Source organism: Haematobia irritans, chromosome 2, assembly GCF_050003625.1.
Source record: "Haematobia irritans isolate KBUSLIRL chromosome 2, ASM5000362v1, whole genome shotgun sequence".
In the NCBI taxonomy this organism is placed as follows: Eukaryota; Metazoa; Arthropoda; class Insecta; order Diptera; family Muscidae; genus Haematobia; species Haematobia irritans.
Genome location: NC_134398.1, coordinates 228,810,508 through 228,837,695, shown reverse-complemented (window position 1 = coordinate 228,837,695; position 27,188 = coordinate 228,810,508). Strand labels below are relative to the sequence as shown.

General features: G+C 31.3%; 1 long non-coding RNA gene across 2 annotated transcripts; it reads left to right on the top strand.

The window, feature by feature from the left end:
• The first annotated feature begins 7,717 nt into the window (after positions 1 to 7,717).
• Positions 7,718 to 26,856, top strand: LOC142227273 (uncharacterized). 2 transcript variants are annotated; one of them, XR_012719815.1, is made up of 5 exons: positions 7,718 to 7,830; positions 11,737 to 11,918; positions 16,765 to 17,094; positions 26,342 to 26,418; positions 26,491 to 26,856. It is a non-coding gene; the product is annotated as an uncharacterized LOC142227273 (long non-coding RNA). The 2 variants fall into 2 exon arrangements; XR_012719814.1 differs by lacking the exons at positions 7,718 to 7,830; positions 11,737 to 11,918 and adding an exon at positions 16,024 to 16,128.
• Positions 26,857 to 27,188: the final 332 nt, after the last annotated feature.

Here is a 27,188-nt window from a genome sequence, read left to right as displayed (position 1 = left end):
AGGATTTTCCTCAGTTTCATTGCAAGTACTTAACTAGTCATCTTACAGTAGTTTTTATCCAATTCGCTTGAAATTGGAAATGTAGAAGTATTTTAGGAAAATAAAGGGATGTGCCGAAAATGGTGATTATCGGTCCATGTTTTGATATAGCCCCCATATAGACCGATCTCCCGATTTTACTTCTTGGGCTTCTAGAATTCGTAGTTTTTACCAAATTTGCCTGAAATTGGAAATCTAGAGGTATTCTAGGAAAATAAAGAGGTGTGCCAAATATATTGAGTATCGGTACAGTTTTTGATATAGCCCCCTTATAAACCGGCCCTCCGAGTTGGTGTCTAGATTCTAGAACTACAATTAAATGTGCTGAATACTGTGTGTATCCTTCCATGTTTTGGTACAGCCCCCATTCCGAACTCCGTATTTAACTCCTAGGTTTTCTAGAAATTGTAGTTTTTATCCGATTTGCCAGAAATTGAAAATATACTTGTATTTTAGTCCCATAACAAAGTGTATATGATTTAGTTTTGTCGATGCATTTGGTAAGGCCTCCATATAGACCGATTTCACTTATTGAGGGTATAGAAGGCGCACTGATCATGAAAATTGCTTGAAACTGAATGCTTGAGACTGAAAATTTCCAGATTTTACTTTTCGTAGTCACTTTAATAATTGGCATGAAAATCCACAGATTTTAGATTTCAAATCAAGGCGTTATTTCATCATTTTCTTGCACACTTACAAGAGATGTTTATAATCCATCTAAAACTTGATTTATTTTGTTTCTTATTCGATCTTTTCAGTTTAAATAAAATTCTTTATTTTGAAATTAGAATTATTTATTTTTATAATGAATTTTGTTCATCTAAAACTCAAACAAGAATTGGTTCTTATAAATTCAGAATTTCATCTAGTCTTCATAGGTAAAATCTTTTCATTTATCTGTGGGAAGCGTACTGGTTGAACTGATCTGCTTGGGAAAATATCTGTCATCCAACCCCCCAGCAAATTTCAAAGGAAACTATTTGATTCATGGTGGAGGGTATTTAAAATTCGGCCCGGCCGAACTTACTACTGTATATAACATACTTGTTATTATTCATGCCAAAGAAAATTTCATTACGTTTTTATTATTTTTTTTTTTCGAATAGTGGAATTTGTTTAACAATGGCCACTCATTCATACTAGAGATCAAAAGATTTGAGAGTGCAAATTGAGAAATCTACGATGGTTTTTTTTGCAAAAGGATTTACTCAAGGATTATTTTGCATACTGATTATTAGCCATAAAAATCCCATAGCTTTGTTTTCGTTGCTTTCGGCTAACAAACAACGTCAATTCAGTACGTGCCAATTTCATAAATCAATCTACGATGTTGATGCTGACGATTTTATTTGTTTGAATTGTGGTCTAAATGAACCACTAAATTTTAGTTGGAATTTGTTGTGAAATATAAAAAGAGCAAATATTTTATACGCATTTATTTCAATACATTTTTTAGGTATTTTTAGGATCATATACAAAGTCACAGTGATGGTTAGAAATGTAGCATAGATAACGTTGTCTCATACAAATCCCACGAATCCACATTTGACGTCTTTCAAGCAAGGTTACCACTCGAGCCAAAAATAATCCACCAAAATTTGGAGAAAATATTATTAGAAATTTCTATAAAATTTTATTTCTAAAAAAAAAAAATTTATCAATATTTTATTTCTATAGAAAATGTTGTCAAAATGTTATTTTTATAGAAAATTTTGTCAAAATTTTATTTCTATAGAAAATTTTGTCAAAATATTATTTTTATAGAAAATTTTGTCAAAATTTTATTTCTATAGAAAATTTTGTCAAAATTTTATTTCTATAGAAAATTTTGTCAAAATTTTATTTCTATAGAAAATTTTGTCAACATTTTATTTCTATAGAAAATTTTGTCAAAATTTTATTTCTATAGAAAATTTTGTCAATATTTTATTTCTAGAAAAATTTGTCAACATTTTATTTCTATAGAAAATTTTGTCAAAATTTTATTTCTATAGAAAATTTTGTCAAAATATTATTTTTATAGAAAATATTGTCAAAATTTTATTTCTGTAGAAAATTTTGTCAAAATATTATTTTTATAGAAAATATTGTCAAAATTTTATTTCTATAGAGAATTTTGTCAAAATTTTATTTCTATAGAAAATTTTGTCAACATTTTATTTCTATAGAAAATTTTGTCAAAATTTTATTTCTATAGAAAATTTTCATCAGCCCCTCTTGCCTCTTCGTCGACCGAGCAAGTGGTGGAGCTGTGTGAGAGGTTCGAAGATGCTTTAGATGAAAATGGAAACAACAATGATGAGCCAGCTAATGGTTGGGTGACAGTTAGAAATAAAACAAAGCAGAAAAAGAGCAAACCAAAACAAAATAAACGAAATGTTTATGATGTTGACTCTGCATGCGATGCTTTTGATGTTGTGCATAGACTGAAATATTTACATGTCTCTAAATTTAAAGTGGATACTGATCCAGAAGCGATTAAGTCATTTATTGCAAACAAATTACATGTTGATGCAAATGTGTTTACTTGTGTTAAGCTGGTAAAAAAAGACGCTGATCTCACCAAGCTGCATATCGTTAATTTTAAACTAGGCGTTCCTGAGCCTCTTTTGTCAAAAGTTTTCAACAATGAATTCTGGCCTTTATCTGTAAAATTGTCACATTTTATATCAAAACCAAAAAACCAGATACCTTTGGTCAACGTTCCAGAGACCGAAGAGAGTGTTCCAAACAAAGTCAATTAAATGGAAAGGATTTATCTATCTACTACCATAATGCAGGAGGACTGAGAACTAAAACAAATGACCTCTTTTTATCTACTTGCTTACACCAATTCAATATTATTGCCATGGTTGAGACATGGCTAAATACACATTTTTTATCATCTGAATTGTTCGATTCATCCTATATTGTATTCAGACGAGATCGAGTGCTTACAAATAATATGACAAAAGGTGGAGGAATTCTTTTGGCCATAGAGTCTAATATTGCGTCTAAGGAAATAAATCTACCTCACAGCAATTTCAATATTGAACAAATATGTGTACAAGTCGAGTTACCTTCACCGGATCTATATGGAAAACGAGAATTTTTATTTATTCTTAGCTACGTTCCTCCACAAAGCTCTTATGAAGTATATAAGCTCCATTTGTTGAATGTGGAGTTCATAATGGGGTCGTTACAAGATCATCAAACTGTATGTGTTCTCGGAGATTTCAACCTGGGCAATATTGTTTGGGAATTCTGTGAGACTGAAAAAATGTTACAACCTTTTAATATCACTACCAACATTGAAAGTTTTTTCGTAGATACGCTTTACTCGCTTGGGCTCATCCAATCTAACGATATAAAGAACGACATAAACCCAATTCTGGACCTTATCTTTGTTTGTGAAGGTTATGCGACTTCAGTCAGTAGATGTCTCACGCCTCTCACCAATGAATCTGTGCACCATAAAGCATTAGAAATTTCTATCCGATTTTATGATATGGATGTTGCAACTGATGCAGTGGAATACTATTACGACTTCAAGTCTGCAGATTATGTAGCCATTAACTTATTTCTCAATTCTTTGCATTGGGAGCAAATGTTTTCTGGCTTGGTCTTGTTTGACATGTATGAAATATTCAAATCTATTCTAGGAGAATGTTTCAGTCGATATGTTCCCTTAAGAAAGAAAAAAAATACTTACAAATACCCGTGGTTTAACCGCAGGCTAATGAATCTAAAAAATCGGAAAAATAAGGCGTACAAAATTTACAAAATTTCTGGATTACAAACTGACAAAGATGAATTCTTTAAATTTAGAAGGGAATTTGAGTTTTTGTCTAACTTTCTGTATGGACGTTATGTTGCGGAGACGGAATCTGCTATACTTACTAATCCAAAGAGTTTTTGGTTATTCTTCAATTCAAAGAGAAAGCTAAATGGTATTCCTCAAACTATGACCCTTGGCACTACACAAGCTTCTGGAAAAGATAAAATCGCCGAACTGTTTAGTGTTTATTTTTCATCGGTATATGAGATTATTACCAGTTCTCATACTTCCACCAGCTATTTGGAAAACGTTGATGCGATTACGGATCTTGGAATTCTTCAATTAACACAAGCCCAGGACTCGACCTCATACCTCCATCTTTTATTCGAAATTGTGCTTTTCCTTTTGCATATGGTCTTACGACAATATTTAACCAGTCCCTGCGTGAGGGACATTTTTTAATAGAGTGGAAAACAGCGCATATATCCCCCGTCTTTAAATCTGGATCAAGAGACCAAGTGGAGAATTACCGGCCTATAGTTAAACTTAGTGTAATTCCAAAATTACTTGATAAACTTATAAACGATAAATTATTTTATTTATTGAAGAATTCAATTTCTACATGTCAACATGGTTTTTTTCATGGAAGATCGACAACTACAAATTTATGCTTATTTACTAATTTTTGTATAAACCATATTGAGAAAGGTTTGCAAGTTGATGTACTATATACAGACTTTAGGAAAGCCTTCGATAAAGTTCAATATCCTATTCTTATGAGAAAATTAAGTAGTTTGGGATTTCATTCCAGTCTACTTAAATGGCTTCATTCATATTTGACCGACAGAGTTCTTTATGTAAAATTAGAAAATTATTTTTCGACCCAAATTCATGTAAAATCAGGCATACCGCAAGGTAGTCATTTAGGCCCTTTGCTATTTTTATTGTTTGTAAATGATTTACCTAAGATTTTCTCACACAGCTGTTGTCTTCTATATGCAGATGACCTAAAGGTATATAGGAGTATATCCCACATTGGCGACTGCGTAAGTTTTCAAAATGAAATAGCATGTCTTTTAAAGTGGTGTGATAATAATAATCTTCTCTTAAATTTTTTGAAATGCAATATTATTACATTTACCCGCAAGCGTTTTCCTATTATTTTTAACTACGCATATAATGATTCGGATATTTTTACTCGTGTTTCAACAGTTAAAGATCTGGGTGTATACTTTGATAGCGCTTTGACATTTCAATCCCATATTGATTTCATAGTTTCAAAGGCAAATTCCTTATTTGGATTTTTAAAACGAAACTCTAAAATGTTCGTCAATTTCTTTACTTTAAAAGTATTATATGAGCAATTAGTAAGATCTCATTTAGAGTATGGTTCTGTCATTTGGCACCCTTATTATGATGCTAGTATTCGGAGAATTGAAAAGATTCAAAAACGTTTTTCTAAATATGCGCTTAGGAGCCATTTCCCTCTTAATATGATGCCTGATTATTCAACGCGTTGCAAAATCCTAAATATTTTACCCTTAGAGGATAGAAGAAAAATGCAGAATGTATTATTTATCAAGGATATTTTAGATTCAAGAATCGATTCACAAGAACTGCTTTCGATTCTACCTATTCATGCCCCCTTGCGGTCATTGAGATATAACAACTTGTTAGAAGAACTGTTTCATAAAACTAATTATGGAATGAATGAGCCATTAAGTAGGTGTATACATTTATTCAATAATTTTTGCCATGATTTGGATGTTACTACTAATAGGTTTATATTTAAGAAGAAATTGTTCAAAATTTTGCAGGATAATAATGTATAAATTATTATTACCATTTATATTATATACATATATGTAATCTGTTAGAGCTAAGAGCCCGGTAGATGAAATAAATAAATAAATAAATAAATTTTGTCAAAATTTTATTTCTATAGAAAATTTTGTCAACATTTTATTTCTGTAGAAAATTTTGTCAATATTTTATTTCTATAGAAAATTTTGACAAAATTTTATTTCTATAGAAAATTTTGTCAAAATTTTATTTCTATAGAAAATTTTGTCAAAATTTTATTTCTATAGAAAATTTTGTCAAAATTTTATTTCTATAGAACATTTTGTCAAAATTTTATTTCTATAGAAAATTTTGTCAATATTTTATTTCTAGAAAAATTTGTCAACATTTTATTTCTATAGAAAATTTTGTCAAAATTTTATGTCTATAGTAAATTTTGTAAAAATTTTGTTTTTACAGAAAATTTTGTCAAAATTTTATTTCTATAGAAAATTTTGTCAAAATTTTATTTTATCAACAATTTTGTCAAAATTTTATTTCTATAGAAAATTTTGTCAAAATTTTATTTTATCGACAATTTTGTCAAAATTTTATTTCTATAGAAAATTTTGTCAAAATTTTATTTATATCGAAAATTGTGTCAAAATTTTGTTTCTAAAGTATATTTTGCCAAAATTTTATTTCTGTAGAGAATTTTGTCAAAATTTTATTTGTATAGAACATTTTGTCAAAATTTCATTTCTATAGAAAATTTTGCAAAATTTTATTTCTATAGAAAATTTTGTCAAAATATTATTTCTATAGAAAATTTTGTCAATATTTTATTTCTATAAAAATTTGTCAACACTTTATTTCTATAAAAAATTTTATTTCTATAGAGAAATTGGTCAACATAATATTCCTATATAAAATTTTGTTAAAATTTTATTTCTATAGAAAATTTTGTCAACATTTTATTTCTATAGAAAATGTTGTCAAAATTTTATTTCTATAGAAAATTTTGTCAAAATTTTATTTCTATAGAAAATTTTGTCAAAATTTTATTTCTATAGAAAATTTTGTCGAAATGTTATTTCTGTAGAAAATTTTGTCAACATTTTATTTCCGTAGAAAATTTTGTCAAAACTTTATTTCTATAGAAAATTTTGTCAATATTTTATTTCTAGAAAAATTTGTCAACATTTTATTTCTATAGAAAATTTTGTCAACATTTTATTTCTATAGTAAATTTTGGAAAAATTTTATTTCTATAGAAAATTTTGTCAAAATTTTGTTTCTATAGAGAATTTGTGAAATACCCCTGTTGGGCAGGAATATTTTGTAAAATATACCAAAATATTAAGAATTCTACCGTTCTACCAAACAGTAAAAAATCTACCAATTTTGGTAGAATTCTACCAACTGAGCCAACTGTGCTTTCAAGTCAGATCATGGATAGTTCGCGGTAATTTTGTACCCGGAAAAGGAATGTGGACTTAGAGGAGCAATATGATCACCCCAAACATATTTCAAGAGCAAACTGTTTTTTTTTTTTTTTGGACGGTGAACTTGGAAAATATTTGTCGCATTCGACAACAATGTTCCATGTTCACCGCCCAAAAATAATATTTTGCTCTTGAAACATGTTTGGGGTGATCATATCCCCTCTCTGTGTGTAAACCCCCCAAAAATGCTTCAAGTATGAAACTCAGAAATATTTTGACTGCTATTTTATTGTACCCAAGTGTTTGACGAGTGGTTGTTAAATGGTGTCACTTTATACATAGTGGATTCTTTAGAATACGTAGAATATTTTTTTCTTTGTGTGGTTTCATTCATTTAAAGAGTATTTTGGAGGAAAACAAATAATCGTTTTTCGTCTCCTTTAATATGCGTTAGAGTATTTTTGCTTTTGACATTTTTTGAGGCAATATTTTATAAAACAAACTCTTCAAAAATTCTATTCTAAATCTCTCTTGACCCTCTAAAAACATAATTGCTCAAAAACAAATCTATATGTGAGGCAATAATTTGAGTGATTTTTTCTCCTGCAATTGGAAAACTATGGGAAAACCAATGATCTTTCGGTTTTGTTTTTTGTTTTTGTAGGTGTCATCCTATGTCCGGACTTATTTTCAATGTTTGAAGCAATAAAATTTTTAGTTAAGTCTTATACTTGCTACAGTTAATAACTGAAGTGAAAATCCAATAAAATTTTAATACAACCAATTTGAAAAAAAAAAATTAAGGTTTGTCCTTCATTGAGTTTTAATATAAGGATCAAGGCCCTGGATTGTGAAATAGAAAAAAAAAGAAAATTTGAATTTTTGAAAATTGTATGGCCTTTATGTGTCCATAGTAATAAAAAAAGTTTTATTTTATCCATGTGTTAATAATATTGTAGACAATTTTTTATGTCGTACTGTTGTTGTTGATTAGTCGTGTTATATTTGGGGATAAATAAAAAATTAAAGTGTCAGTTTTTTCTATTTTTTATGATATTATTAAGAATCATTTGGACAGGGGCCAAATTAATAATCGCTTGACTTGTGGTGATGTTTTGGTGGATATGTTTCGTATGTGCCTCGATCAGATCCAGCCCATAATTTATATTAATAATTCCATTAAAAATATGTTTTTTCAAAATATTTTAATTATTTACCAACCAAATGTTTTGTTTTTTTTTTCATTACGAACAAACGACAAATAAAATATATAGATGTGAGTTTTTCAAAGCATTTTTCCGATGGTGAGAATTGATATGGGAAATTTTATTGGGTTTAGAAAATTGACGAAAGCAAATCACCAATATCAAAATATTATATTATTATCAACCATACACTGAAAGAAATTCTAATTTATTAAAAAAGATTATGTGAAGTAAATTTTACATTATATTAAGGATAAAGTGCTTTGACTTAAAAATATAAACGTAGAGAAGGAATATTATCACTCCAAACCTATTTCCAGAGCAAACTATTATTTATGGACGGTTAATATGGAACATTTTTGTAGACTAAAACATAAATGTGGTTGTCTTCGACTATGGACGTGGAAATTCGCTGGGAATATAAAAGTTCACATTTCGATCAATCGATTATTCTAAACAAGTATGTACAGCAGTAAGTTCGGCCGGGCCGAATCTTAAATACCCACCACTATGAACCAAATATTAGGGTTTCCTTTGAAATTTCAGGAGGGCTTGAGGACACTTGCCGAAGATAAATTTAAAGATTTCACCTATGAGGACTATATCAGATTCTGGATTTATAAGAACCATTTTTGTTTGAGTTTTAGAGGAATCATTAACATCTCTTGTAAGTGTGCAAGAAAATTATAAAATAACGTCTTGATTTGAAATCTTAAATCTGTATAAGTAAAATCTGGAAATTTTACATTGAGTTTCAAGCAATTTTTATGATCAGTGCGCCTTCTATACCCTCAAGAAGTGAAGTCGGTCTATATGGAGGCATTACCAAATGGACCGATAAAAACTTAATCCGATACACGTTTTTGTGAGCCTAAAATACCAGAATATTTACAACTTCAGGCAAATCAGATAAAAACTACGGTTTCGAGAAACCCAAGGAGTTAAATCGGGAGATCGTTTTTATGGGGGCTATACCAAAACATGGACCGATACTCACCATTTGTGGCACACCTCTTTATGGTCCTAAAATACCTATAAATTTCCAATTTCAGGCAAATTGGATAAAAACTTCGGATTCTAGAAGCCCAAGAAGTAAAATCGGGATATCGGTCTATATGGGGGCTATACCAAAACATGGAAGGATACGGACCATTTTCGGCACACCTTTTGATGGTCCTCAAGTACCTCTAGATTTTCAATGTCTGGCAATTTCAGGCAAACTACGGTTTCTATAAACCCAAGACCCCGAATCGGGAGACCATACCATATGTGGGGACCATACCAAAACATGGACCGATGCTCACCATTTTTGGTACACCTCTTTATGGTTCTAAAGTACCTCTCGATTTCCAATTTCAGAATTATGTTATGAACTTGATATGGACCAATTTTTGTGTGATTGGGGATCGATTTATCTGAGGGCTATATATAACTATAGACCGATATGGACCTAGTTAGGCATGGTTGTTAACGGCCATGTACTAGCACAATGTACCAAATTTCAACTGACTCGGATGAAATTTGCTCCTCCAAGAGGCTCCAAAACCAAATCTCGGGATCGGTTTATATGGGGGCTATATATGATTATGGACTGATATGGACCACTTTTGGTATGGTTGTTATATATCATATAACATACTACCAACATGTACCAAATTTCAACCAGATCGGATGAATTTTGCTTCTCCAAAAGGCACTGGAGGTCAAATCTGGGGATCGGTTTATATGGGGGATATATATAATTATGGACTGATATGAACCAATTCCTGCATGGTTGGTGGATACCATATACAAACATCACGTACCAAATTTCAACCGAATCGGATGAATTTTGCTCTTCCAAGGGGCTCCGGAGGATCGGTTTATAAGGGATCTATATATAATTATTGACCGGCTTCGACCAATTTTTGCATGGGTGTTTGAGGCCATATATTAACACTACGTACCAAATTTCAACTGAATCAGATGAATTTTGGTCTTCCAAGATGCTTCCGAGGTCAAATCTGGTGATCGGTTTATATGGGGGCTATATATAATTATGGACCGATGTGGACCAATTTTTCATAGTCATTAGAGACCATATACTAACACCATATACAAAGTTTCAGTCGGATCGGATGAAATTTGCTTCTCTTAGAGACTCCGCAAGCCAAATCGTGGGATCGGATTATATGGGAGTTATATGTAATTATGGACCGATGTGGACCAATTTTTGCATGGTTGTTAGAGACCGTATACTAACACCAATTTGGTACAAATTGCAAGCCAAATTTGGGGGTCCGTTTATCTGGGGGCCATACGTAAAAGTGGACCGATATGGCCCATTTGCAATACCATCCGACCTACATCAATAACAACTACTTGTGCAAAGTTTCAAGTCGATAGCTTGTTTCGTTCGGAAGTTAGCGTGATTTCAACAGACGGACGGACATGCTCAGATCGACTCAGAATTTCACCACGACCCAGAATATATATACTTTATGGGGTCTTAGAGCAATATTTCGATGTGTTACAAACGGAATGACAAAGTTAATATACCCCCATCCTGGGGTGGAGGGTATAAAAAATGAAACGTTTATTTGGTCTCTTACTATTCAATCTCTCCGTAATGTTGGTAGTTAAATTGCACAAAGAGTCGTTGTGTTCCTGCTTGAGCGGAGTGAATTTTGCAGGTACATATCTTCCAAGTGTGATTTTAGTATCGGAAAAACCTTTCATATTTTGCGGAATTTCTAGGGGGTCATCGTGGTGCTATGGTTAGCATGCCCACCTTGCATATAAAGGGTCATGGGTTTAAGCCCAGCTTCGACCGAACACCAAAAGGGTTTTCAGTGGTTTCTCTAACTCTCTGAGGAATACATTAAAATTTCTGGCAGGAATCTGGCGCCATTCTCTCCAATGTACTGCAGCATCCTTCGCGTTGGTCAAGAGTTAGGCAGCCACATTCCGAGGGAGCCTCAAAGTTATAGGTGCGGGTTGAGAAAGTTAATGTGGGACATTTAAAACTCCAAAGCAACGCAAATGTACCACTCGCTGCACATCCACGATTGCCACTTGTGTCATAAATAATCGACCAAAATTTGAAGAAAAATTTACCACAAATCTACCAAATTTAGATTTTGGATTTTGCAGCTTTCAATCAAATTTTTGTGGTTAGTATTTTGAAGTAAAAAAAATTTACCATTTTTGTAGAATTCTATCAACTGTGGCAACCGTGTGCACATCACGAAGTAACTGGTAGAGACACAAACATCACTTGTTCTGGATACTTTTTAAAGTCAGCGGTTAGCTCCAATTATATAATTTAATTAAATTGAGAGAAAATTTCTTTCTTACAATATTTTTTTCCGCCACTAATCAATATCTAAACTTTTAAACAAGGGCCATAATTTTGGAATTCAATTATTTTTTTTAAGTGTACATATTTAAAATAGTATATATACAATCAATATATATTATATATGTGATTGAAAATTATTTTTTTTTCCTTATTTTCTATTTCTAGCCATCAATATGACTGAAGGACAGAATTTAATGACCACCTTCTTGATTTTATTCTTTTTATTGGCTGTCTTGTGGATGGTTTATTCCATGTTCTAAATTAGAATTCACCGCTTGGTATCAAAACGAAATACCAATATCATCAAAATGTGTTAACAACATCATCACTATTAGTAATCATTTCATGTAAGTATTCATAAATATTTATTTGCTTTTTTGTTTTTTGAAAAATATTTAGCACTTTAATTATTTGATCCTCTTTTATTTATGATTCATTAGGGGAGATTTTTAATATATTTGGCGAGGAATTAAAAAGCTATATGTTTCCTTATATTTTATTTATAATGATATATTCTTTTATTTTAACATGGAAGTGAATCACTCTCGTGTATAGGAATTTCGTCAACTGTCGGCACTGGAAAAAATATTGTCTTGAGAAAAAATACTTCTGGCCCGAGTTTCAAATCAAAAATCTATAAAGCTATATAAAAGCTAAATTTTTAAAACATATAAAATTCGATGCATTTACAATTCAAGGGTATTATACACCCAAAAAATTGTCGCTAATAGGAGGGATTCATTCAAAATAAGTTTTGTTTTTTAATTTGGTAGATTGTGTTAAAATTTTCTTAAAATTTTGGTAGACTTTTTTTGGCGCGAGTCAGGCTAAAAAAATTAGTTAAGACAAAGGCTTATAATCGGTTTTTATACCCACCACCATAGAATGGTGACGGGGGTATAATAAGTTTGTCATTCCGTTTGTAACACATCGAAATATCGATTTCCGACTATATAAAGTATATATATTCTTGATCAGGGAGAAATTTTAAGACGATATAACGATGTCCGTCTGTCCGTCTGTCTGTCTGTTGTAATCACGCTACAGTCTTCAATAATGAAGCAATCGTGCTGAAATTTTGCACAAACTCGTCTTTTGTCTGCAGGCAAGTCAAGTTCGAAGATGGGCTATATCGGTCCAGGTTTTGATATAGTCTCCATATAAACCGACCTCCCGATTTGGGGTCTTGGGCTTATAGAAATCGTAGTTTTTATCCAATTTGCCTGAAATTTGAAATCCAGAGGTATTTTATGACCATAAAGAGGTGCGCCAAAAATGGTGAGTATCGGTCCATGTTTTGGTATAGCCCCCATATAGACCGATCTCCCGATTTTACTTCTTGGGCTTATAGAAACCGCAGTTTTTATTCAATTTACCTGAAATTAGAAATCTAGAGGTATTGTAGGACCACAAATACGTGTGCCAAAAATTGTGAGTATCGGTCCATATTTTGGTATAGCCCCCATATAGACCGATCTCCCGATTTTACTTCTTGGGCTTATAGAAACCGCAGTTTTTATTAAATTTACCTGAAATTGGAAATCTGGATGTATTGTAGGACCACAAATACGTGTGTCAAAAATTGTGAGTATCGGTCGATATTTTGGTATAGTCCCCATATAGACCGATCTCCCGATTTTACTTCTTGGGCTTATAGAAACCGCAGTTTTTATTCAATTTACCTGAAATTGGAAATCTAGAGGTATTACAGGACCACAAATACGTGTGCCAAAAATTGTGAGTATCGGTCCATGTTTTGGTATGGTCCCCATATAAAACGGCCTCCCGGTTTGGGTCTTGGGCTTATAGAAACCGCAGTTTTTATCCAATTTGTCTGAAATTGGAAATCTAGAGATATTTTAGGAACATAAAGAGGTGTGCCAAAAATGGTGAGTATCGGTCCATATTTTGGTATAGCCCCCATATAGACCGATTTCCCGATTTTACTCTTGGGCTTCCAGAATCCGAAGTTTTTATCCTATTTGCCTGAAATTGTAAATCTAGAGGTATTTTCGGGTCATAAAGAGGTGTGCCGAAAACGGTGAGTCCATATTTTAGTGCAGCCCCCATAGGAACGATCTCCCGATTTTACTCCTTGGGTTTCTAGAAACCGTAGTTCTTATCTGATTTGCCTGAAATTGTAAATATTCTCGTATTTTGGGCCCAAAAAAAAAACGTGTATCGGATTAAGTTTTTATCGGTCCATTTGGTAATGCCTCCATATAGACCGACTTCACTTCTTGAGAGTGTAGAAGGCGCACTGATCATGAAAATTGCTTGAAACTCAATGTAAAATTTCCAGATTTTACTTCTACAGATTTAAGATTTCAAATCTAGACGTTAGTTTATAATTTTCTTGCACACTTACAAGAGATGTTAATGGTTCCTCTAACATTATAAATCCAGAATCTGATATAGTCCTCATAGGTGAAATCTTTAAATTTATCTTCGGGAAGTGTTCTCAAGTCCTCAAGCCCTCCTGAAATTTCAACCCTAATATTTGGTTTATGGTGGTGGGTATTTAAGATTCGGCCCGGCCGAACTTACTGCTGTATATACTTGTTTATTTGTTCGTTCCTTAACTGTAAGATATTAATCTTTAAAATTTCCTCCGTCCATCAAAGTCACATGCCTTTGTGCAAATTTTCTCTGATGTAAAAAGAAACTTTTTTGTTAATGTTTATATGAATTGAGATTTCGAAGCTTTTGGTTTAAAGACAACATTTATTTTGAAAATATTGCATGCTCGATTTCAAGTTTGGATCCATGTAATTTTTTCTAAGTGCGTATTAACCGTACTTTTAAATAATCTCATTCAAAATGAGCGTAGCATAATCCTCCGATTAGGCTAGGTTTGGTGACTTGTATATGGAATTTTGTGGTATTTTATTCGCAATATATATGAGTTCATATTTTAATACGAATATTTCTCCTATATAGATCCTTAAATTTTTCCTTTCGAAGTATAGGATTATATTGCATAGATTAAATCAAATATTTAATATTTATTTTTAGGCACATGCATTTAAACAATAAATGCATACACGTAGAACCAATACACACACACTCATATGATATGCATACATTTTCAGCTGTGAGCAATACAACAACAATACCAACGGATTTAAAAAAAGACAACAGAACAAACGCCTGTTGCGCCCGCCCACCTTTTGAATTTTTATTTAAAATCGCAAAAAAAAAATATATTCCTTAGGAATAACTCACACGCATGGAAATAACAAAAAAAAAAAAAAACAATTAAATTTAGCAGAAAAAAAATTAGTGAGGAAAATAATTATTCGAAATACCAAATGCAATCAAGTCGATTCAATTGAGAATTAAAATTTTGGCTACCCATAGGATATATCAAAATTTATTATACCGTCCGACAAATGGTACTAAGTTTTACCTTGATGGAAATATGAAGAAAATCGATTAATAAATTAGGGAGATTTTATATGTAAAAATATATTTCGAGGTCATGGTGTTAAATATATATTTAAAATATTTAGTAGTTTCTGTTAACTTTTTTTTTAACTTTATTAACAAATAATATGAAATTATTAGTTAATTAATGTTAGCTATAGCTACATAGGCCTTAAGCTTTTCTCTTTACTAGTGACCACTATTAAAGCACACTCGTTACAAAACAGTACACTTTTTGTATTAAATGTCATCTTTCAGTGCCATTTAGTCGAACCCTATCGAACATATACGAGAGATATATTTAAATAACGCCATCTATTGGAAAATTAATTGATTCCGTTTTTGCAAATGGGACGATGTATGGTAGATATCCTGTAAAAAAAGTGTAGCCAAAAAAAGTACTTTTTAATCCGTAAGTGGTACAAAATTGGCTTACACCCTTAAAAAAATTGCCTACGTAAAAAAATCGTTCCAAAGGAGCTCTTGATAATAATCTTCCAATGGAATTTTTGTTGAAATTTAGTCCAAAGTACTTTTTCGCACAAAAAATACCTGTTTTCTACTCTCTTAAAAATTGTATCTTCCATCACTGGTGAAAACATATTATGTTTAGCCCTAATCATATTTTTAAAACCCCCACAACATTTAATTATAGTTTCTAAACAATTGTTTGCTTGCAGCTAAAAGTCTTAAATATAATTGTATTGGAATATAAATAAAAAGCCACGGTGGCTCCCGTGCATAGCATTATAAAAAAATAACCGAATAATATTAATCCAGCAGCACTAATTCCTATGCATGATTCTGTTATGAGGTGTAGCTACGTCAGCAGCATCACAGAAACAAAAACAAAAGCAACAACAATAAAATGAATAAGAGCAAAACAATGGTGTTATTTTAATATCTTCTTTTTCTCCGTTCTCTGGTCAGGATGGAAAAATGGGGGAAATTTTGATGAAAGCACATAGACTTGTTGCTGTATTGGTAATTTTGGAATTTTCGTTTTTTTTTTCTTCTGACGGTGAATATTTTGAAAATTTCAAAATTTAAATTCAGTTTGGACGTGTCAATCGATTCGAACGGGTTTTAATCAACAAAAAAGAAAATCTTCTCCTACGGATATTTAAAAAAGTGCGTTATAAAGGGATTTAAAAAAAAAATAATTTTTAAATATCAAAAAAAAAAAAATAATAATAATAATAATTATCAAATACAATAATACTTTTACATGAGAACTAATTAAATTGAATGAAAAATGGAATATTATAAGAAATTATGAAAAGTGTTTTATAAGAAAAAATAATTATAAAAAATAAATATTGAATAATTTATTGTAAATAATAACTCCGAATTGTGTTTTAACACTAGAAAAATGATAAAAATAATACGAAGTTAAAAAATTATTATATTTATGTAACCAAATTCCATTGAATTACTGTTTTATTGTATTCATTTGTGTTGGAATAATTTAAAAAAAAAATCTATTGAACTCGAAACAATCACTGAAGTTATAAAAAAAATTATACAAAATTTATGAATTGTGTTTTAATTCGAAAATATTTAATAACTTACATATAAAATGAATTATACTTAAAAAAGAAATAAAGACATAATTCCTTAAATCATTTAAAACTTTTGGATCAAATTAATTTCATATAATGAAAAAATAGAAAAAATAATGACAATATTTTTAAATTAATTTGTGTTTCATCCTTAAAATATATAACATATGTAATTATTTTATTTCTTATATTTTCTCCTCTTCAGAAAAATCAAAACAAAATGAGTGAAGCCCATAATTTGATGACCACTTTCCTCATCCTCGCCTTCTTGTTGATTGTCATGTATGTCCTCTACGAAGTTGCCTTCTAAATGGATTAGACCCTCCCTTCCCCATATTGAACCCTCCATCAGTCTCATCGATATGCCACTAGAATTATTTTTAAATGGCATATCTCATCGCCTTAGTTAATAATCATCATCCGTTGCCTTTGTTAAGTGTAAATTTATATTCCACTTTATGATGTCGTAATGTAAGCAGCTATTAGGATCTAAAGGATATTTTCTATCATCGTAGTTTAATAAGGAAAACGAAAGGTAAGTTAATATGCTTGAATATTTTAATATAATAAAAAATTATTTTCGTAATTTTCAAAATTGCAAGAATGTCTTTAGTGTCATGCGAAGTTCAAGATGGGTGCATTTTTAGTAAAATTAAAAAATTTCAAGAAACAATGAACTATTTTGTGAGAAGTACGAATTTGGTAAATCTTTATGCGTAATTTGTGCATAATTTTTCCCGTTCATTTAACTAAAGTAAGCAAAAAATTATTAGAGAAAAGGAAACTTTCTCCAAACGTAATAATTCCATGAACTAAAATAAAGTTAAATTTGCTTGAGTGAAATAGAGGGTTCACTTTTTTTGAGTGTTCTACAATATTAGTTTCGATTTTGTCTTATTTTTCGAGAATTAGTTCAAGTCTCACGGAACCATATAAGCCGAATGATGTTATTATAAGCCGAAGCGGAATGATTAGATGAATTTTTGGAGAAATGGCCCTTAAACCATAAATGGCTAAATTCTACATTAAAACAAGTATATACGTCCGTAAGTTCGGCCAGGCCGAAGCTTATGTACCCTCCACCATGGATTGCGTAGAAACTTCTACTGAAGACTGTCATCCACAATCGAATTTCTTGGGTTGCGGTAACACTTGCCGATGGCAAGGTATCTCAAAACGGTGTTAATATATACCACATAGTTCATACGTGGTATATATTAAACTAAAAAAGGCCGATTAAATACGTATATAATTAAGTTTAAAATTTTTATAGAAATAAAATTTTGACAAAATAAAATTTTGAAAACATTTTCTATGGAAGTAAAATTTTTACAAAATTTTCTATAGAAATAAAATTTTGACAAAATTTTCTATAGAAATAAAATTTGGAAAAAAATTTTCTATAGAAATAAAATTTTGTCAAAATTTTCTATAGAAATGAAATTTTGACAAAATTTTCTATAGAAATAACATTTTGACAATGTTTTCTATAAAAATAAAATTTTGGTAGATTATTTTTGGCTCGAGTGGCAACCATGATTATGAACCGATATGGACCAATTTTTGTGTGATTGGGGATCGACTATATATAACTATAGACCGATATGAACCAATTTTGTCATGGTTATTAGCGGCCTTATACTAACATCACGTTGCAAATTTCAACCGGATCGGATGAATTTTGCTCCTCCAAGAGGCTCCGTAGATCAAATCTGTGGAACGGTTTATATGGGGGCTATATATAATTGTGGGCCGATATGGACTAATTCTTGCGTGTTTGTTAGAGACCACATTCTAATACCATGTTCCAAATTTCAACCGGATCGGATGAATTTTGCTCCTCCAAGAGGCTGCGGAGGACAAATCTGGGGATCGATTTATATGGGGGCTATATATAATTATGGACCGATATGGACCAATTCTTGCATGGTTGTTAGAGACCATATACTAACACCACGTACCAAATTTCAACCGGATCGGATTAATTTTTCTCCTCTAAGAGGCTCCGGAGGTCAAATCTGGGTATCGGCTTATATGGGGGCTATATATAATTATGGGTCGATGTGGATCAATTTTTGCATGGTCATTAGAGAACCAACACCATGTACCAAATTTCAGCCGGATCAGATGAAATTTGTTTCTCTTAGAGGCTCCGCAAGCCAAATCGGGGGATCGGTTTATATGGGGGCTATATATATTTATGGACCGATGTGGACAAATTTTTGCATGGTTGTTAGAGACCATATACTAACACCATGTACCAAATTTTAGCCGGATCGGATGAAATTTGCTTCTCTTAGAGCAATCGCAAGCCAAATTTGTGGGTCCGTTTATATGGGGGCTATACGTAAAAGTGGACCGATATGGACCAATTTTTGCATGGTTGTTAGAGACCATATAATAACACCATGTACCAAATTTCAGCCTGATCGGATGAAATTTGCTTCTCTTAGAGGATCGGCAAACCAAATTTGGGGGTCCGTTTATATGGGGGCTATACGTAAAAGTGGACCGATATGGCCCATTTGCAATACCATCCGACCTACATCAATAACAACTACTTGTGCCAAGTTTCAAGTCGATAGCTTGTTTCGTTCGGAAGTTAGCGTGATTTCAACAGACGGACGGACATGCTCAGATCGACTCAGAATTTCACCACGACCCAGAATATATATACTTTATGGGGTCTTAGAGCAATATTTCGATGTGTTACAAACGGAATGACAAAGTTAATATACCCCCATCCTATGGTGGAGGGTATAAAAACGTTGAATATATTTTTTTCTGCACAAATTTTATTTTTTTACTAAAAAAACGTCGACAACACCGAAAACATATTAGTTTAATATAAGAGATTTGATTGATTGATTGATTTTTGATTTTTGTTACAATTAAACATTTTGTTGAACCAATTAAATTTTTAATTGAATGTTTTATAAAATTTAATTAAAATTTTAATTGGAAAACTTTTGGTGATATTTTTGTTGGTGTAGGAAACATTTTTTTATTTTTGTGCAGCTTTAAAATCTTTTTTCATTACATTACGGACAGCATATTTTCGTCTCTCCGTTAATGTGATATATCTTTAAGGCAAGATCAAATTTTCTTTAAAGCAAAAATGTGTGACCAATTGTGAAAAATTGTTTGATCGAAACTGTAATAGATTGAAACCCTTTCGATACTTAGGAAGGATTTTATCCTTAACAGCAAGAATAACTCAAATGGAGTACTCTGTCTTGAGTAGCTTGGAATAGAGAAGACATTTTAATATTTTAATAAATTTTGTTAATGTTATTAATATTTTAATTAATTTTGTTAATGTTTATTTAATTTTTTTTTATTTCATAAATAGTAGATAGGGACAGTAGGAATTTTGTCATTCAATTGTTTATAAAAAAATCGTTGGAAAAATATAAATCTAAATGTTTGTATGTATATTTAAAAATGTTTGTTTCATAATATCTCAAACATTATTTATGACCTTCTAATAAATAAATTATTTCCATTCATTATTGTTAATTTATGTAATTCTACATTTGGGTATATTTAAATTTATCCTCTTGAACTAAATTTTAATGATACCTATCAACAGATAAATAAACATTAAATTTTGCTTTGAATAACAAAAAAGAAATGTTTACTTAAACCTATGTGTATATATAAATTAAAATGTATGGCTGTTGACGTACCATTAAAAGTTCGAGTGTATTTGAAAAAAAAATTGGAAACACCAAGAATTTCCCTCTAAAATTAAATAAAACACAACAACCATATATTATTGTGGCCTGGAATTGAAAATACTTGAATGTGGCAAATGTATATGGATGATGGACGAACGGTCATAGGGTAATGGACAATCATTACTATATTGTGGCTGGGCCAAAAGAAATTGCATACAATGGCCAATAAAATATTCTCATGATTCAAGTAGAAGAACGGAATAATTTTTTCGAATGTAATGCAGATACATTTAATTTCGAAGGTTATATTTGGGTATCTGTTCTTTATTCATAACAAGCTACAAATAATTTACATTGAAAACGTTTAATTTTAAATCAAAGTTGTTATTTGTTACAATAATCATATTTTAAACAAACACCCTGTCTTCAAGTCAACGTTGTATTGGGAGCCACCGTGGTGCAATGGTTAGTATGCCCGCCTTGTATACAAAAGGTCATGGATTCGATTCCTGCTTCGACCGAACACCAAAAAAAAAGTTTTTCAGCGGTGGATTATCCCACCTCAGTGACATTTCTGAGGGTTTCAAAGCTTCTCTAAGTGGTTTCACTGCAATGTGGAACGCCGTTCGGACTCGGCTATAAAAAGGAGGCCCCTTGTCATTGAGCTTAACATGGAATCGGGCAGCACTCAGTGATAAGAGAGAAGTTCACCAATGTGGTATCACAATGGACTGAATAGTCTAAGTGAGCCTGATACATCGGGCTGCCACCTAACCTAACTTCCATTAAGGTTGAAATTCTTATTTGAACCTTAATGGAAGTCGAGTCATCAAACTCATCGTTGTTTTTGATCAAACCAAGGGTCTCGTGCCACACACTCTGCACAGAGCTTCTCAGACCCAAATATTTGTGAAAAATAGGTTCTACATGTTAAGGTGATATCTACTTCAGTAGGTTTACAATTTATTTGTAAAATCTCAAAAGCCAGTAGCAAGAAAGTCACATAAATAGTTGTTTCGAAAAATTATTTCAAACATAATTTAGGAAAATTACTAAAACTATACTAATTTCAATGATATCTAATCTAATAGTAGGGGTCAGTAGGAATATCGATCATTTCTAATATAAGAAGGTCATTTTCAATCCACAACAAAATTGTTCTCATTTACTAAACATATTTGTTAGCCAAGAATATTCTTCGAAGTATTTTTATTCAAAAGGTATATCGCTATGAATTTATTTTATTTTATGACATTGTCAAGAAAAATTATTTAAATTCAAATGTATATAGAAAATCTTGTCAATATAGTTTACGGCACACAAATGTCAAGCACGGCAATGACAAAGCATACATACATATGTTTTCTCTACATAAAGAAGAAGAAACATAATTCCATGTGAACAAGATTTTTATTCTTGATTTTTTATGTACAATGTCCTCATTCAATTTTTGGAAGAGAAAATATAAATGTCAACGAGATATGATGTTTTCAAAATAAAATTGAGTGAAACGTGTGCAACTTTTTTCAAAATGTTTGGTTTGTGTGTTTTTTTTTCAAAAACGTTCTATGTATACAAAAACCGATTTCTGTTAGGTGAAGTGTTGGAAAAAACTCGTAAAAATAAATATATAAAAAGCAACCAAATTGATGGGAGAATTTTTTCTTTTTTTTTTGTGTTAAATCGTTGAGGAGAATTTTCTAGATTTGCTATGCCAACTTTTCAAATTTTCGGCACCAATTCATTTGGCCTTTATAGCCTTCGATTAATTCCAAAATAAAAAAAACCATGAATCTCTTGAGAGTATGTTGCTGATGTTGTTTGTTCTGCTCCAAAAGAATTGAAATTTATTGCCTCAAGGTATTTTTAAAAATTATTTTCGAGAAAATAAAATATTCCAGGATCAACTGATTGACTAATATCTATAGATATTATTGTTTAGAATATTGCAAAAAATGGTTTGTTTTTAATATTCTTAGTATCTTAGTATATAATAATTATTAATAAATTACATTAATTAACCAAAACAAAAGGTTTATAAAATTTTGAAAAGTGCGTCATTCGCTAAAGTAAATCAAAACGTTTTTATATAGTGTTTTTATGACAACTTTTTGAATTATTATTAATAAAAATTTTTTAAATTAGATCACAAAATTTATACATCAGAATATGGTATCTACAATAAAAATATTTAAATTATAAAAGCTCATCTGTGAGTATTTTTTATTTGCGTTATTTCCTAGGAAATTATTCCAGCCCAAAAATTAGCTAATGGGCAAAGTAAAAAAAAAACTTCTAATCAAGAATGAAATATCCTCAATATGAATATATATATTTGAAACATTTTAATCTTTTATCTACACTCCAAAAAAAGTTTACTTGGATCCAAAGATTTTAACATTCCCTTAAGGACTTGGGTATTGAATTCGAGCCAAAGATGTGGCTTCCTTAAAATAAATACATTTTAGGGACCTATCTAGACCTAGGTTCAATAAAATTTAAATTAAATCATTTATGGAGTTTTTATATTTTCATGTACAAACAAATGACATTTTAAAAATCCAAATCATAACAGCTACATTAAAATAAAAAATGTTTTCTTAATTAAAACAAGCATATACAGCAGTAAGTTCGGCCGGGCCGAATTTTAATTACCCACCACCATGAACCAAATATTAGGGTTTCCTTTGAAATTTCACCGTTTTCGGCGCACCTCTTTATGACCCGAAAATACCTCTACATTTCCAATTTCAGGCAAATAGGATAAAAACTTCGGATTCTAGAAGCCCAAGAAGTAAAATCGGGAAATCGGTCTATATGGGGGCTATACCAAAATATGGACCGATACTCACCATTTTTGGCACACCTCTTTATGGTCCTAAAATACATCTTGATTTCCAATTTCAGACAAATTGGATAAAAACTACGGTTTCTATAAGCCCAAGACCCCAAATCGGGAGACCGTTTTATATGGGGGCTATACCAAAATATGGACCGATACTCACAATTTTTGGCACACCTATTTGTGGTCCTACAATACCTCTAGATTTCCAATTTCAGGTAAATTGAATAAAAACTGCGGTTTCTATAAGCCCAAGAAGTAAAATCGGGAGATCGGTCTATATGGGGGCTATACCAAAACATGGACCCATACTCACCATTTTTGGAACACGTATTTGTGGTCCTACAATACCTCTAGATTTCCAATTTCAGGTAAATTGAATAAAAACTGCGGTTTCTATAAGCCCAAGAAGTAAAATCGGGAGATCGGTCTATATGGGGGCTATACCAAAATATGGACCGATACTCACAATTTTTGGCACACGTATTTGTGGTCCTAAAATACCTCTAGATTTCCAATTTCAGGTAAATCGAATATAAACTGCGGTTTCTATAAGCCCAAGAAGTAAAATCGGGAGATCGGTCTATATGGGGGCTATACCAAAACATGGACCGATACTCACCATTTTTGGAACACGTATTTGTGGTCCTACAATACCTCTAGATTTCCAATTTCATGTAAATTGAATAAAAACTGCGGTTTCTATAAGCCCAAGAAGTAAAATCGGGAGATCGGTCTATATGGGGGCTACACCAAAACATGGACCGATACTCACCATTTTTGGCACACCTCTTTATGGTCATAAAATACCTCTAGATTTAAAATTTCAGGCAAAGTGGATAAAAACTACGATTTCTATAAGCCCAAGACCCCAAATCGGGAGGTCGGTTTATATGGGGACTATATCAAAACCGGGACCGATATAGCCCATCTTCGAACTTGACCTGCCTGCAGACAAAAGACGAGTTTGCTTCATTATTGAAGGCTGTAGCGTGATTACAACAGACAGACAGGCAGACAGACGGACAGACGGACAGACGGGCATCGTTATATCGTCTTAGAATTTCTCACTGATCAAGAATATAAAGGGTGATTTGTTAAGAGCTTGATAACTTTTTTTTTAAAAAAAACGCATAAAATTTGCAAAATCTCATCGGTTCTTTATTTGAAACGTTAGATTGGTCCATGACATTTACTTTTTGAAGATAATTTCATTTAAATGTTGACCGCGGCTGCGTCTTAGGTGGTCCATTCGGAAAGTCCAATTTTGGGCAACTTTTTCGAGCATTTCGGCCGGAATAGCCCGAATTTCTTCGGAAATGTTGTCTTCCAAAGCTGGAATAGTTGCTGGCTTATTTCTGTAGACTTTAGACTTGACGTAGCCCCACAAAAAATAGTCTAAAGGCGTCAAATCGCATGATCTTGGTGGCCAACTTACCGGTCCATTTCTTGAGATGAATTGTTCTCCGAAGTTTTCCCTCAAAATGGCCATAGAATCGCGAGCTGTGTGGCATGTAGCGCCATCTTGTTGAAACCACATGTCAACCAAGTTCAGTTCTTCAATTTTTGGCAACAAAAAGTTTGTTAGCATCGAACGATAGCGATCGCCATTCACCGTAACGTTGCGTCCAACAGCATCTTTGAAAAAATACGGTCCAATGATTCCACCAGCGTACAAACCACACCAAACAGTGCATTTTTCGGGATGCATGGGCAGTTCTTGAACGGCTTCTGGTTGCTCTTCACTCCAAATGCGGCAATTTTGCTTATTTACGTAGCCATTCAACCAGAAATGAGCCTCATCGCTGAACAAAATTTGTCGATAAACACATTTCGAACCGAACACTGATTTTGGTAATAAAATTCAATGATTTGCAAGCGTTGCTCGTTAGTAAGTCTATTCATGATGAAATGTCAAAGCATACTGAGCATCTTTCTCTTTGACACCATGTCTGAAATCCCACGTGATCTGTCAAATACTAATGCATGAAAATCCTAACCTCAAAAGAATCACCCTTTATATACTTTATATAGTCGGAAATCGATATTTCGATGTGTTACAAACGGAATGACAAACTTATTATACCCCCGTCATCATTCTATGGTGGTGGGTATAAAAAAAAACCTTAAACCAAAGATACAAAATCCTCAAAATGAGTATTAGCCTATATTTAAAGCATTTTTATTTTAAATTTAAAGATTCATATTTCAGTTCATTTAAGGAAGATTTTTTTAAATCAAAAATGTTTTTCTTTATTCTAAGGAAATTTTGCTTTAAATCAAAGACATACCACTTCAACGGAGGGATACTAAATTTCTAAAATGTGTGTCCTAAATTAAAAAAAAAATGTTTTGAAGCAAAGATTATAAAATTTCTTTTAACTAAAATTTCATTATTTTTAAGAAATTTTTCCTTAATAATGTGTAAATTACGCATCCTAAAATTTAAGTTGCATTGCCTTTAATATCAAGTAAATATTTTTTCCAGTGTAAAAATTAAATGTCTCTGTTCATTATTCTAGCATTTTTAACTTACACAGAAAACTAAGTAAACTGTTTTATAGCAAGAATGAACTACCTCGTGCGAAAATTGAACTAAATTATACTCCACATTTTGAGATTTTCACAAAGCGTTGTTAAAACCAGAAAATGTTAATGCCCTATTGCACTTTTTAACTGCAATAAACGAAATTACATATTCTCATATAAGAAAAAATGAAATAAAAATAAAGAAGAAAATCATTTGCGCTAAATCATGGTCATTTTAAACATAGTTCATTCTTTTTATTTTTGGGAATAATACGACATTTTTCTTTTGCGTTATTTAATATTGAACTTATGTGTTCGCTGATTGAATTTTATACCCACGTTTAGTTCATAAAATATTTAAGGCATACTTAAAAAAGGTTTTCATTGGGCTTTGGAAAATTTGGGAAAAATAATAATATTAAACTTCAAACAAATAATTTTTTTGCAACAAAAATAAGTTAAATTTTGCGTTAGTTTAACTACGGATTTTTTTTAAGAGTAGCTCATTATATCCCTATACCAAAAATCAGTTAATGAACATCGTAAAAAAGGATAAACATTTTAAATCAAGCTTTTTTGTAACCCATTTTATTCTTACAAGAAATTAATAATATTTTTTTTAAATTAAAAATTATATTAAAAAAAATCACCAAAAGTTATAGGCGTTTTTTAAATTATTTAATTGCACTAAATATTAAAAATTAAATATTTTGCTTTTCTTATATTTACAGCAGATGTCATGTAACTGTAAACAAATCATCGTAGAATGATGCCCTCTGGTCGTCAATCAAAAATTTAAAGACAAAAGGTTGGTGAAAATATAAAATAACAAATATGTTTCTTTTACTTATAATATTTTTTTTCTTTTCTGTCATTTCAGCCTTCTACGATTGACGTCTGTCTTTTAAATTTTTAATTTAAAAATATTTTATTATATTTTACAATGTATTTTTGTTTCCTTTGGACTCTGTTTTAAAGTCCTTTTTTAATTTTTTCATAATATTTATTTAGTATGTAGTTTTGCATTGCATTTTTTTTTTATGAAAAACATCACTAAAGATAAACAAAAAAAAAATGTAATTTTGTTCTAAGCCACAACCATGTTATGGTCGTCCCAGAACTGTGACTTTACCATCTTTCACAGGAGACATACGACATTTTTTTGGTATCTGTGTTAACATCTAATTTGTAATCTCCTGAAACAGTTTTGAACGATATGAAATAAAATTACACTGTAAAAACCCAATCAATTTTTTACTACGACATTTATTTGCGTTGTGGTATGCTATAATTAATCATAAAATCATCATTAGCTATAAGATGTCCGAAATAATGAGCAATAATTAGTTGTGTTAGCATATGTGATTGCGTTTTTCTATAGTGTTTGGTTAAATTAAATGAATAGATATTAAGTACAGGGTGAACCATAAATTGTATGTCTCACAAGCTTTCTGTAAATGAGGTATATATGCTTTTAATGCTTTATTGCATTAAGAGCAATATCGCTGCAATAGGTCAGTAAGGCTATCCGAGTGGAGAAGGATCTTTTTTAATGACAAACAAGTAAGTAAAGTCTAA